The sequence below is a fragment of the Aplidium turbinatum genome, chromosome 3, assembly GCF_918807975.1.
Source record: "Aplidium turbinatum chromosome 3, kaAplTurb1.1, whole genome shotgun sequence".
NCBI classification, from domain to species: Eukaryota; Metazoa; Chordata; class Ascidiacea; order Aplousobranchia; family Polyclinidae; genus Aplidium; species Aplidium turbinatum.
In genome coordinates, this window is record NC_137474.1 from 43,314,857 (window position 1) to 43,329,649 (window position 14,793).

Below are 14,793 nucleotides of genomic sequence, written 5' to 3' on the forward strand. Positions count from 1 at the left end.
CGTGTTGTAGCCCCACCGTACCATTGGAGATTTAGTACGACCAACACCGATTTGGAGTCGATTCAAGGTTTTCCACTTTGCCCATGGCGCGTTTGCTTCTGTGGGGAAGGGACTCTGATGGTGGAACCTTCATTTCCGCGTATGATGGGTCATTTTCAAATTGCTGTTTCCATTGCATAAGCTTTGTTTCTTTTTTTGTTGAGATCAGTGGCTGAACGTGTGTTAGGAAGCTTTATCTTGATTTTAACCGGGTCTGTGCTTATATACTAACCTCGCCCATGATAAGGAATGACGTTTAGAACTTAAATAAATTGGGACAAGTACTGAATTGAGACCATGGCACTAGTTAGTTCTTGTGTTTCAGTGATATGTAGCAACATATTTTACAATGTTGAAGCAACCAATATCAAAATAATTAACATAATGGAGAAACCATCCAAACAAACTCACCAGGATTGGTTAGCAATCCATCTTCACCCACCACTTGTCTGTTTGAATCAACTCTGTTGGTTTCCTCGTTTTGTGGATGCGACATGTTTGTTTGCTTGAAGGTGTAGATCACAGAAGGTCAAATTAAAACTTAGTAGTTAATGCTACAAACCACAATGGTAAATGAATATAATGCTGCTTCCGTATCAAAAAGAACATGACAAACCTAGCAATGATAAAGTTATGTTAAACAAACCAACATTTAAACGAGTAATTTCAATAATAGTTTCGTCCGCCGTTCACTAGGCTAATCTTTATATTTTATGAAAAAAAAACCACCTTATTTATCAATGTATCAATATATTTGAGCTGGATCCATACATAATTTCTATGGCCTGTCCTCGCCACTAAAACTATACCAACTCAGGTAATTGTACATTTACTGTGTTTAGTTTGACCATCACTAGATTCGAACTTAGACTTCTAACTTGTCGACTGCGATCACTGCGCAGAAGCGGAATGGCCCGTTTCGGTGAGTCCGATCCCTTAACGAGGGATTTTTTCAATTTTTTTTTAAATTATTGGGTACCATAGCCTAATTATCATTGCCGTTTTAGGGTTAGGGGTTAGAGGTTAGAAACTCACCGAATTGGACTAACCGAATCGGACTCACCGAATAGTAGCAGACCCGCGCAGAAGTGCTTAGCATCCCGCGCTTCATAAGTGAATGGTCACGTGAGCAAGCCGTGAACGAAGAAAAATGGAATCTTCTTCTGCAAAACCTCTGACAGCAATGAGCGATATAATCCGTTATGTTTACATTGCTGGTATGTGTCCAGGTAGTCAGTAATCACGTATTGCTGACGCCTGGAAGATCGCTCCTTCTCAACAATTGCTGATATGTGTTGAATCAACGTAAAACGATTTATTTTGATTACAAGGTTTTACCTTTAGGTGATAAAGATTTAACCGTTTTTTGCCTTTGCTTACCACCTGCACTTCCACTGCGAGTGTGAGTAGAAAATACTTGACATCCAAATTTACAAAGCATCACAAAGTTGCAAACTAGGCCTATTCTTCAGGAAAGAATCAGTTTTATCGCTTACGTCTACAATCAATTGCAAATCAATGACAAAAAGCAAAGTGACTGACGCAACAATCAACGCATTAGACACGAGAGCTGATACACTGCATACAACAGCCCTAACCTTTGTGTAGCATATATCAGTGGTTCTCCAAAAACATCAAATCAGCACAAAGGTTACTGATTTTTGATCCTGCGTGCTAACATATAGCTCATATAATCATAACTTCATCAATCGTCATAAAAGCGTCACAAGTTCAGTAAATTCTTCTTAGTGTGACATGTCTGCCATCAGCGCCTCACGCAACGTGACCGAATCTTTGCGTTTTATACCATGATTAACCACCTTTCTATTTTTGTATCTATCCCGCTAAGCTTCGTCGTGAAGAAGTCACCCGGTCAACAGGTAGGCAGTCAAACAACCTTCGCCATCTCAACGCCTTCAAACGAGCATCACTGAAAATGAACAACAAATCGAAAATCGAACAAACGACAATGCCAGTTTGCAGTTGGTCGCTCTTTACTAAAGTCGCTCTTATTCTGCCCAGTAAGATTTGTAAACAAAACCATCTTCACCTGATCGAGCGGATCATGATTAACAATCAGAATGGAAACTCAGCACAAGCAGAATCCTTCCTTCATCTACATCTACAACGCAGACAGATCTCTCAATGGTCTGTGACTATAGTCTAAATCTAAACTAAAGTGTACCACTAAATAGGCTAGAACTCTCTATGAAGCACTTCATTGCTGGCATGTCAACGTTAGTAGCTAAATAAATTCACGGCGATTTTAGACAAACAATGCTGACCTAATCTCGCCATTTTGGACCAAGGTTCGACTCCAGGTCTGGTTATATATATCAAAGACTTTTAAGTAGCACTGATTGAGTTCTTGCATTTGGCATTAAAGATATGCTAATTCTTGACAATAAAAAGCACATGGCATGACTTGGATTCAAACAGTATTCCTACGAACTTGTATTGAATCATTGAAATATCAAAACAATTCTAAGGAAAATAATCAAATCAAAATTATTATTGATACATTTCATTGGTCTACTGAATATTAAAGTAGTGGCATATTTTTAAACTACCAAGAAAGACACAACAACTAACACATGTCACAGTGTTACAGCAATGAAAGGCATTTTGAGTTTTGAAGTTCCGGTTCCAGAAAAAGTATCTCATTTAATTGCATAGTTGTTTTGCATTTACATTCTCGATATACAACAACTTTAAAAGAATATTGCCAAATTATAATCTAAAGATTATTAGCTGCTTTCATTTTTCAGCTATGATATAGCATCTATCAAGTATAATAAAGTTCAGTTTGCGTGCAATATGTTATTTGGACCGAACAAAGCCAACGTTATGTTGTCATTGCATTACCAAGTTACGGTATTCAAATACTGGCAAATCAACGAAGTTAGTTCCAACTTCCAATACAAAGTATGGATTCTTAGCATGACACAATGATAAAATCCATGATTCCCACAAACTTCAAGCTAACAGAGCAAGATTAAATTGAGTCAAAGTAAAGCTTTCAGTTCTGACTTTACAAGGAATAATGTTTGGCAATGTTGTTTTAAATTTGAAGTCCTTGCCAGGTCACTGGGAACTCGCGGCCTCAATTATTTCAAACACAATGCGAAAAGTTCAAATTACCAACAACCGAGACAATCAAGCAATTCCATCGAGTCCACAACAACAAATTTGTTTGCTTTTGTTATAAATGTAAGTGTCATTTCGACTCAGAAGAGAGTTGCTATGTACAGTGACCTGTCGTCTGTAGTGACAAAACAGCTTAAATGTCCATTCTGACACATGCTAAAAAGTTAAAGACATTCCAATGGAGAAAACTTCAAAAACACAGTATGATACTGTATTTTATGTTTTTAGAAAGACTAAGACAAAAAAAACTATTTTACATTCAAACGCACTTCTTGGTTTTACTTATTAAGCTGATAATGGTGTTTACAAATCAGTGGTTTTCAACCTTTTTGTTTCCGTCCTTTTGACCCTTCTTCCTGACCCTTGCGGTCCTTCGGACCCCTTTTAATAGTCTAAAAACGTTTACAATCCTTTAAAAACATTCCTGGCAGCTTCACATACGAAACTGCCAAAAATAACCTATCAAGGCTATGTCAGTCCAAGGGTAAAGATTCAAAACCAAACCATCTAAATTCATGGAAAAAACTTGTGGTAGCTAGTGGTATAAATTACAAATTTTCAAGAGAGAGAGAGAGAGAGAGAAACCTTTTATTTTGTCTGTTGCGAGAAAAGTATACGGTACAAAATATAGACAATGCAAATAAAATAGCACCATAACTAGAATCTACAACAGACAGGAATCAACAACAATCTACAAATTATTGAAATCCTTTTAGGGTTGTAAATGAAGTTTATTTGAAATGGTAGTGCTAACATAAATTTTAAACAATTAAACCTTCTACCTAAATTCAATTTTGATTTGATGAATTTAGTTACATACAAAGCAATTCAATTCAATTTATTTTTTGCTGCTGGCGCAAACATGTACAAAACGGCAAAGTAAACATACGAATTTGACACCAACAAAAGGGAAAGATGGCAAAACCCAAAAGTTTAAAATATACATCGATAAAACAGTGTTATCACTATCTTAAAATTGCACAGCCACCAAACCTAGAAGTAAAATAGAAAAAAAAACTTTACTTTTTGGGAAAATAGTCCTACAATTACAATTAACACTTACAAGTGCAAGGGCAATTAAACTTTATATATAACACAAAGAAAAAAATCCAAAAGGTGACAAGTTTCCTGAACTTTCGCTTTGTGAGTCATCAAAAGCATTTTTAAAAAAAGTGATGCTATAAGCGACTCAGCAAGGCAAAATTACAGGAAACCGGCTCAGAGTGACCGCACAAATTTAGAAAAAAAGTAAAAATACGACTATATATATTTTTTAAAATACATAGCAGGCCTCGAAACTGAAGGCGGCCATCGCGGCCATGGCCGCGATTAACCTACAAAAACCGACATTTTGTCCGCCGGTCTCGCCCTTCCGTCGGCCGCATTTGTCCGCCATGAAGTTCCGAGAAAATTTTACGCAAGCGGTCTTGTGAATAAAGTACTTTGCCACTTATAATCACAAAGGATTAGAAAGCAGTCAAAGCACCCGATAAATCACAATACACACTGTCTATGCTTGAATTGTTAACATTATTGATTGACCAAGCAGCTGATGTCTGACATCCGCAGGATGCAAGTGACATCACAATACACTTTATTGATGCGATATGTTCAGTCTTCGAAATTAGCGTCGGCAATAAAAATGCCGAGGCCACACGAGCGCTTGTAAGGTTAGGGTTAGACATTCCTCCCAGTCGTTATGGCACAGCCATAGATTTGTTCCTTAGTCAACACCCTGATGGAGCTCTATGAAAAAGAAAGAGGCGTGTGGATTGGTATCAAAGCCCGAAAGCCGCAAAACGTGGACGCTTCGTTGCGAACGGCGAAGACGTCTGATTCCAGTGATGACGTGACAACCTCGTGCTCCGATACAGCATCTGATGATTTCGATTCCGACTAGTTCTTTATCAAACAGACTTTGTGTTGTTCGCAGTATCGCAATTGTGCCGAAATTATGTCAGTGTATACGTAAATCGAGGCAATCTTTTCGCAGGGAGCTATTAATTTGTTACCGGTACCTGGTTGAGCAATTAACGTTATTTTATGATAATTCAACGTTACTAGATGTCGATTTAATGTAAACAAACGTAAATTTCTTATTGGGCATTGTTGTTACGCAGTACAACCCGCCGGAAAATTAAATCGATCTGTGCTTACTCGAACGTTGAATCAACCCAAAATTAACTTACTTTTCCGCCTGTGAGTTATTTAACGTGAATTACTGTAACAGCGTGCGACGTGCGTATCTTGTTGCTCGCTTTATCGCTACTTTTGGTATTATTACATCACAACAAATCAAACAGTGCGGTCGTGATAGACTACTCTAGCATATTTTTCGCTTCTCGTTTTGGTACAATTGTTTCGTAATAAACGTTCACAGCAATTGCCGAGGCAATTTCAACTTTTTTTGTTTGGCCTCGGCAACGTTTTTGCCGACGTGCTAATTTTGAAGACTGTATGTTGATGCGTGTCGACGTTCCGATGGCCGCCATGTGCTTGTGATTGGCCGCCGAACAGCTTGCTTCAGTCGGACACGTTTGGCCGCCGAAAAAAAAAAGTTGTTTCGAGGCCTGCATAGGCTACATAGCCCTATTATATACATTTTTTTCTCAGTTTTACAAAAAAACAAAAACGTGCATACTGTACAATTTTATTAAGTTATTAACACTTGCAAAAAGGCCAAAGGGCGATTTAAACTTTACCAAATTCAAGACGTGAAAAGTTTCTCAAGCTTTTAAATTATCAAGTCTCATGACAATTAACAAAATGAAAGTGTGATGTCATAAAGGAATGAGTCAGACAGACAAAAAGCGACCTCTATGGTTGTAAAAGTGTGTATCTTAATAAAAAAAAACTAAAACGTGACCAAAGGAACATTATATTTGTCAATTTTTGTCCTGGGGCAAGCCTCCCACACACCCTATCCAAGTTCACTTCTTTGGCATTGTCTAGCCTACGGATCAGCAACCTTTAGTATTGAAAAAGCCATTTGGTCTCATCTCCATCAAACTAAAACCTGCTCTGAGCCGCACCATCTAATTGACTGCTTACTTACATGAAAAACCAAAAGCTCACAGGAAAGCCTTTTGTTCGAGTTATTTGGCCGCACCCTGTAAAACTGATTGGTAGTTACCATTCCAACAGCTTTCAACTCTTAATATGACTGGGAAACACAACTAATCGGTTAATGGTCAGATATAAACATACACATATTCTTTTAATGATTTATATATTTATGTTAAGGTAAAGTGTTGCGCCTCCTTGTCGCAACTATTCGGTTTTAGATTACTGCACCACAATGGTTTAATTGTGACACAAACTAATACTAAAGAGTATCATGTGAGCCAGAGCGCAGAGATTAGAGATAAAAGAGCCGCAAGTTGCCGACCACTGGTCTAGCCTATTTATCTTCACTGCATTTGGTATATATACATATTTATTATTTTCCTCTGAAAAATCTTAAGAGTTGTTTACACCTTGTGGAAATCATGATTGTTTTCCCTACATTGAAAGAGTTTGCAGCCATCTCACAGGTTCTTGTTTTGTTTTTCAAAGCTGTCACTAGACATAAGGGCCCACTTGTAGATTTTGGGGGGACAAAATGGTATTCACACAACCCTGGATATCATATGGCGCTGCTGATTGTAAATGTTGTGTATGTTGTGTATTGTTTATCTGTTTGTCAGTTGTCAGTTTATAACGGTTGTGTCAGTTTATAAGGGTTATGTCAGTTTATAAGGGTTATGTCAGTTTATCTGTTAATCAGTTGTGTATGTTTTGTATTGCTATCTCAGCTGGACTTCATAGTAAGGTGTAGTTTGACGGTACCAGATTAAAATATTTGTCGTTTAAATCAGTGATTCTCAATGTGGTCCAGGTGGACCACTGGTGGAGTGGTGGTCCACCAGGAATTCTGTTGGTCCACAGAGAGTTCTATAAATCCTTTATAAAACATTCTTCAAAATTGTATCACTTAGCCTACTACAGTAAATTATGTAAGGACTGCATACAGGTGTGAGAAATGATTTAGCATGTATAATTGTATGTCAGCGTGACATGATAATCATGTTTACTTCGTGAGTTTTGATCGATTTTTCTGGAAGTGCTAGATTAACATAAGCTCAGCAGCTTTTGAACTTATTTTACCAGTTGACGAGTAGGCTATTGAACTGTTCAAGGCATAAGTGAAGTGCTGGCAGGCCTAATCAATGAATCATAGTATGTTGCTGTAATTGTTGTGGTGTTATCGGTGCACGAAGATTGCGCTTCTTCATGGTACAAAGATTCTATAGGGAGAGTATAGCTATTCGCTGCTTCACTGAATGTTAATTAAATTATTTTATGAATGTCACGTGTTATACGTTTTCAAACGCTAAATTAAGTATTGTATTTTGCAGTGCTGTCAAATTAACAAAATGTCAGAAAGCTCATGTTGCTAAGAAGGCAAGACTGAGACATTACCAGACATTATCATTTTATTGAAACAATATGTGCAATTGTGCATAATGTTTTGTTAGAATAACAATCTTGTTAGAATAAAATTTGAAATTAAAATTATGTGTATTCAAGTAGTTAAGCTGAAGTGTGCAAATTAAGAGGGTTTGCTTAATTAGTTTATTAAGTATTATTTCATCAAGGACTAAGACTGAACACGCCCTTGAGTTTTCTGACCTATGTGCAATACAGTTTTGACTAGTGGCGTTCATGAGGCGTCAACATAGCAAAGTGGTCCATTGGATTTTTTTTTAAATATGGTCCATGGGCCAAAAAAGGTTGAGAATCACTGGTTTAAATCATAGTGATCTGTATACACAAACCTTGTACTTCCAACTTACATTATAATATATACAACATATAACAAATATTTATTCGTGTCAATTCAAGATATTTATTTGTTCCATCAGAAGTAACCAAAGTTTAACATATAGCCTGAGCACTGTGTAAGAGGCAAAAACTTTGAAAAACATTGCATGATACACAAAGTAGGCTACTGCCCTACTGGTACATCAATGATTGACTTACAACTTTAATGTGCAATTCGTAATTCGACTGGAATGCAAACACAAAGCTTGACTGAAGGCCAAATTAAATTAAAGGAAGTGGTTATTTTTCCACAATCAAGTGTTGCCAGAGTTAGGATTAAAGTTAGGAAATGTTAAGGTAAGGGTTAGAGTTAGGAAAAAGATTAGGGTTTTGATCTTCCCAGGACTAAAAAAAATTTCCAAAATACAAGTTGTTGAAAACAGCTTTAAACTTTTCTCAACTTAGGGCAGAATTTCTTATCTGGCAACACTATTGAGGCTATTATTACACTATATAGTGTAAATATAGCCACAGCCTAAATTAACAGCCAAATTGCCAAAGTGTGATCACTGAATTCCAAATTCAAACCACTGCAAAAACTAATTTTATTTTTACCAAAATTGACAAATCTTTGGCTATTACTAGTACCAGTAACAAATGTACACTGCATCTTTGAAGTAAGTAAATCACAACGGAAAGCTGCGAAGTGACCATGACGGTCTTCGAGTCAAGCAGCCACCCTCAGCCAAGTCGATGATAAACATTTTAAAATAAACATTACACTAAAATATCTACACTTGCAATAAAGAGTCAAGACAGAAACAAACTTGCATCCATGATATGTCAAAACTTCAAGTTCCAATATTAGGTGTTGATAGTCATAACGATTAAAAGCTTAAAGAGTATCGGTCCACATGAGTAAATTACACTGCATTCAACTTTAATACCATCTTCACTTACTTAATTACTTACAATCACTTAATTATCATCAATTTCAAAAGTATGATACGTGAGAAAATCATGTACAATAGAGTATACAATTTTCTAGAAGGCAATAACTTCTTCTATGGTCAGCAGTTTGGTTTCAGACAAAATCACTCAACAAGCCATGCAGCATTACATCTTGTTGATAAAATTTCAAATGCAATTGAAAGAAAAGAAACAACACTAGGTATATTTTTGGACCTGTCCAAAGCGTTTGATACTATCGATCACCAGGGATGGAGGAACCATTTTAAAAGTAGGTGGGTCCAGAGGCGCAGCAGTCAAAGTCAATCCAACTTCTGAGGGGCTTCGCCCCCCAGACCCCCCATAACATTGTCGCATTCCTAATATTTGAAATCGTTTCCACTAGGAGTGGGCAACCTACGTAAAGTCCCTAAACCTACGGCCCGCCAATCATCCGCCCCGTTGCTCCTTTACAAATTATGATAATATCTGGCCAGGCCAGTGGTTCATTACAGTATAATCGGATGGAAGAACAAGTAGCCTACTTTTCATTAATCATTTTAGTAAGCCCACGTCTTTGATTTGCAACGTTTCTGTTTGTATAAACAAAGAACTCAACATAAAGCGCCATTATGATACAAAACATATTATTTTTTCCAAGTTAATGAGTCAAACAAGGAACAGATAAGTTAATCTACAGTACTCAAAAATAGCTTTAAAACCGCAAATTTCTCTGTTGCACAGGAAAGAAAAACCAATGAATCAGAAAATTCTTTTGCTAGCTACAAGGCAGCACAATCAATAGCAAAAGACAAGAAATCGTATAGTGATGGAGAATTTGGGAAAAGGTGTAAGATGGATGTTATTGAAAACATCTGTAATATAAACATTGATTGATTGATTGAATCTTTATCCTCGGACTGGGAAAGCTTCTTGCAGAGCTTAATCCTGGCAGTTTTGCATACTTGTAGAGGCTTTGAATCACTAACGCAGGCCCGGTCACCGAGATTGACAGAGTGAAGTTTCCGATTGTTGAAGTCTTGTTGCCGGGGAATTATTCCATCCATTACAGTAAAATAAAGTAATATAAACTGTTATTGATAAACATCTGAAAACAATAATTGAAAACATGTTATTGAAAACAACAACTGTCCAGCGAAAAAAAAAAAACTACTTTTCAGATATAGGCCTAAGTCTGTCAACAAGAACTGTAACTCGACGAAAAGAAGAGATATCGGAGAACGTAACATCCAGCAAAAAGTTATTGCATATCTACAGTTCTTCGCAATGGCAATAGATGAGAGCACAGACAAGACAGATAAGCCTACAGCTGAGCTGGCAGTATTTGTGCGTGCAGTAAACAAAGATTTTGATGTTTAAGAATTTGTTCAACTGATTCCCGTCAAGGATATTACTAGCCGATATTCTGAAGACGTTAGGCTACGTCAACGCCTTGAAATCATGCATCTGAATCTATCAAAACTGGTATTACTAGGCTACCGCCCGCCAAGACAATGTAAAGTTTGGCTTTGGCCGGCTGTTAGAAAAAGGTTGTCGACGCCTGGTTTTCACATTGCGTTTTCATAATTGCCTTTCGTGCCAACAGGCAAAATTTTCCATTTTTGGGCGGGATTTGGTCAAAACATTTATAAATTTGTTGAATTGCTCTATAGCGCTGTACAAAAAGTGGCGATGTACACACAAATAAAAAGGGAACAATACACACACAGTTATAATAGCCTACCACCTGAGAGTAATAATATGCAGCATTATACAGTAGGCTACGTGCATATGTAATGATATCACTGTTTTAACCATAGAGAGCATAGACTAGAGAATAATTATATTGATTGACAGATTGCTCCACCAATCACACGCAACCACACCCACACGTGCTGCAAATCAATAATGGACTCAACAGAAAAGTTTGAAGATTGGATTTCATCATTGAGCCATCAAAGATGATCAAACTAGCCTACTATGTATCAAATGAGTGAAGACCATTTCTTTGGAACACCCACTGTGATTCACCGTTTTCGCTACCTTTTTAAAGAAATTTGGCTTTCAAAAGTGGGTGAGCCAGGCCCACCCAGAAAATAAAGTAGGTGGGCCCAGGCCCACGAGGCCCACGTGGTTCCTCCATCCCTGTCGATCACCACATTCTGCTAAGCAAACTTTACTATTTTGGTATTAGGGGTATAGCACATGACTGGTTCAGAAGTTACTTACAAAACAGATTTCAAGTTGTACCGGTAGAAGTATCTCTATGGGGCGCCGTTTGGAAAAACACAATTTAGCAATTTTGCAACACCAATTTAGCAATTTTGCAACACCAATTTAGCAATTTTGCAACACATTTAGCTATATTGCAACAATTTAACTAAATTGCAAAAATACGATTTAGTTATATTGCAGCAATTTAGCTAAATTGCAAAATACGATTTAGCTAAATTGCAACAATTTAACTAAATTGCAAAATACGATTTAGCTAAATTGCAGCAATTTAGCTAAATTGCAAAAATACGATTTAGCTATATTGCAACAATTTAGCTATATTGCAAAAATACGATTTAGCTATATTGCAACAATTTAGCTATATTGCAGCAATTTAGCTAAATTGCAAAAATACGATTTAGCTATATTGCAACAATTTAGCTATATTGCAAAAATACGATTTAGCTATATTGCAACAATTTAGCTATATTGCAGCAATTTAGCTAAATTGCAAAAATACGATTTAGCTATATTGCAACAATTTAGCTATATTGCAGCAATTTAGCTAAATCGTATTTTTGCAATTTAAGGTGCAAGTATAGAATCCGACACTTTGGTCAACATGACGTCACAAAACGGACGCAACTACTACATAGGGGGTGAAAGAAAGGATCCTGAAAAGCGGCGGAATGAAGGTGATAAAGCGGAATGGACATGGATTTTTTGACAATTTTACTGTGTTTTTACAATAAAAACTTTAAACCAACGTCGAGTGTTGAATATAACTACCTAGAATGACATAAAATTTACCAAATTGCATCAATTCAACTAAAAATTTACCCAATTAAACTTTAAAAATAAAAATATGAAACGTTTGCAACTAAATGTGTTGTAGCTATCTAATTTCTGCTCGCATTTTAATTTTTACAATAAAAGTACCAATCTAACGCAACTGCAAAGAGTATGTCTTGCTTCAATTAAACAGTAGCACAAAACAAGTACCATCTTTATCTTGTGATAACTTAAACTTCACCAATTTGCATCGATTCTCAGCAATTCAATTTTTACAAGAAAATCATTAATCCTTTACAAATTGAAAGAGTATGTCTTGCTTTATTCACCTGAAACGTTTCAGGTTTATATCTCATCTACCAAACGAGCAATTGTCGTTCAAACTTAACCGCCCAGCGAAGCTTTTTTTCAATGCATTGTAAAGGCGAATCGATCCTTATTCAGTAGGCTATACGCCACTCCCTGTTTGCTGTGATCAGTAAATAGTGCTTCAACTAAACTTGCTGTATTTTTAGCTGTCTTCCCTCGCCAATTTTTGTAGGCTATCCTGCATTGAATTCGTGTGTCAGTTCTTGATTAGGGCAGGTCGATTTTATACTTTTTTTGGAATATTAAAGTGAATAATGTACCGGTAGTTAGATTTAGTTGAAAAACTTACTTCTGTGAAATATCAGCCCTATCGGATGAGAAATGGCTTGCGGAAATTGATTTGAATTTTTTTCGATTTTTGAAAGAAAATTGCATTACCGCTAGATGGCGCAAAACCAGCTTCGAAAATGGCTGCTTATTTTTTGTTTAAACCAGGGAGTCGAACCGAACCCGAACCGGATTTTTGTAAACCGGTTTTGGTGCGATTTTGTCTGAACCTTAACCGGAACTGAACCGAAAATTTGAGTTAGCTTAAACCCTAACCGAACCCGAACCGGTTGAAAAAAGCGGTTCACTCCAGCATTACGTCATTGTTCGCATTGTGGTAAGTGAAGTTGTACGTAGCATGTTGTTATCTTGGAGGCCACATTGTACGGATGAATTATAGCCTATTCCGTAACACACGATCCACTATCATCGATGCTTTGGAGAGGAATTTTTTGAGGTAAGCAACTTCTGTTCTGTGACACGATAGACAATATAGTTTGATTGAAACTTGTGCAACGGTTTGACTCCCTGGTTTAAACTGCTTTGACTCAATCCTTGGGGAACTCAAAATGAAAACTTTTATGTTCAGGCATACTCTTCGAAGTAAAAATTAATAAAAATGAAACAAATATTCAGTATACGCGAGCTACAGTAAGTAAAAGTTGGTTAGCTGAGCTACAGCTCGGACTGCAATTCGTCGTAAGAGTGACGATAATGACCTTAAGACGGAAACGGCCGGCGCGTATTTCTACTGAGAGCTTTGGCAACAATTGTTTTGTGACAATTTTCGAAACCGTAGGAAACTTGCAAAGCTTCTGAAACCAGTTTTACGCATCTCTCCACACTTTGCGAATGTGAAGGTACATCAGAAATGTTCAGTTTCCGATCGTTGTCAACGAATGATTGAAGGTCTTAATTTGAAACTTGCTGTGTCAGTGGTGGGTTTGGGCTTTCAAGATCGCTGATATCCACTAGTTCTTGCCACTCGTTTGCATTCCAGTTGACTAATGGAATCTTTTTTGCTGCCCTGTGCTCGCTAGAAAAATGCAAAAATAAGTTAGCGACTGCTAAAATTTTTACTATCGACGCCAAGAAAAAAACAGTTCAGATTTTGCTGCTGTTTGTAATTTTTCGCCGATAACTTTGGTTTTTGCTTTGGCTCGATCCAGTTTGGACTTATTCATAATAATGTGACGGAGATCAATTTCCGGTCTCAAAAGATGTTTTATGTAATAATGCATTGCCAAGCGATGATACAGTCACTCCTCACAAGCTCTAAACGTAAAAATGGAAATTTTTCACGGTGCTGTATTCGCAGGCCGGCACTCTTGCTTGTCCTAAAATAAAACATGATGACATTAAAAAAAAGTAACTTACGGTAGCCTAATAATAAATCTGTGATACAAATCAAATGTTACCGGCCTAAATTATAAACATTCAAACATCAGGGATTTATGGCAAACAAAGGTAAAATAGTTTCGGTATAGCCTATATATAAATTTTAAGGGTACTTATACTCTTTGTGCACTGAGCTTATTAAATAACATCAATATGATGCACGTGTGGATTTTTTCATTGTGGTACCAATCTATATGTAACCTATCACTTTCACTCGACTAAATAAACCGTGCTTACCTTGTCTGACGCCGAACTTGACGTGCTTGTGCTACTTATCCATTCGGGTAATTCTGATGGTCGAGGTATGTCGCCTTCCTCCTCGTGGAAGTCATGGAGAACTTTTTGTAGCCGTTTTTCATTATTTTGTGCTTTTGAAACTGCTGATCGATCAACCAATAACATTTGAAAGATACCTTTAGGACCAATTTTTAGCATTTGATCCATGAGATAAGCTCTTTCTTTCAATGGAATTTTGGCATTTGCAGAGAATACACAGAGAATGTGCTCTTTCTTGCAATCCAAAAGCTTGCAGTTGACTCGAGTATCCCTGCATGCCACAACTTCCAGCGAACAAATACATGCTCAGATTAGCTTTTGCTCGGCCTTTTGCGTGTATGCAGCTTATATTCTTAACCAATTTCAATAAATCTTTAATTTTTCTGTTGATGGCTTTGTCAGAAATCAAACTTAGGCGAGGATTTAGCTTACTGCCTGCCAGATAGGCTACTAATTAAATCCTCGCTGTTGCGCAAAACAATACCCCAAATATTTCTTTTAATTTTAGCATTGTTGAGGTGGTAATAATATTGAATTAGT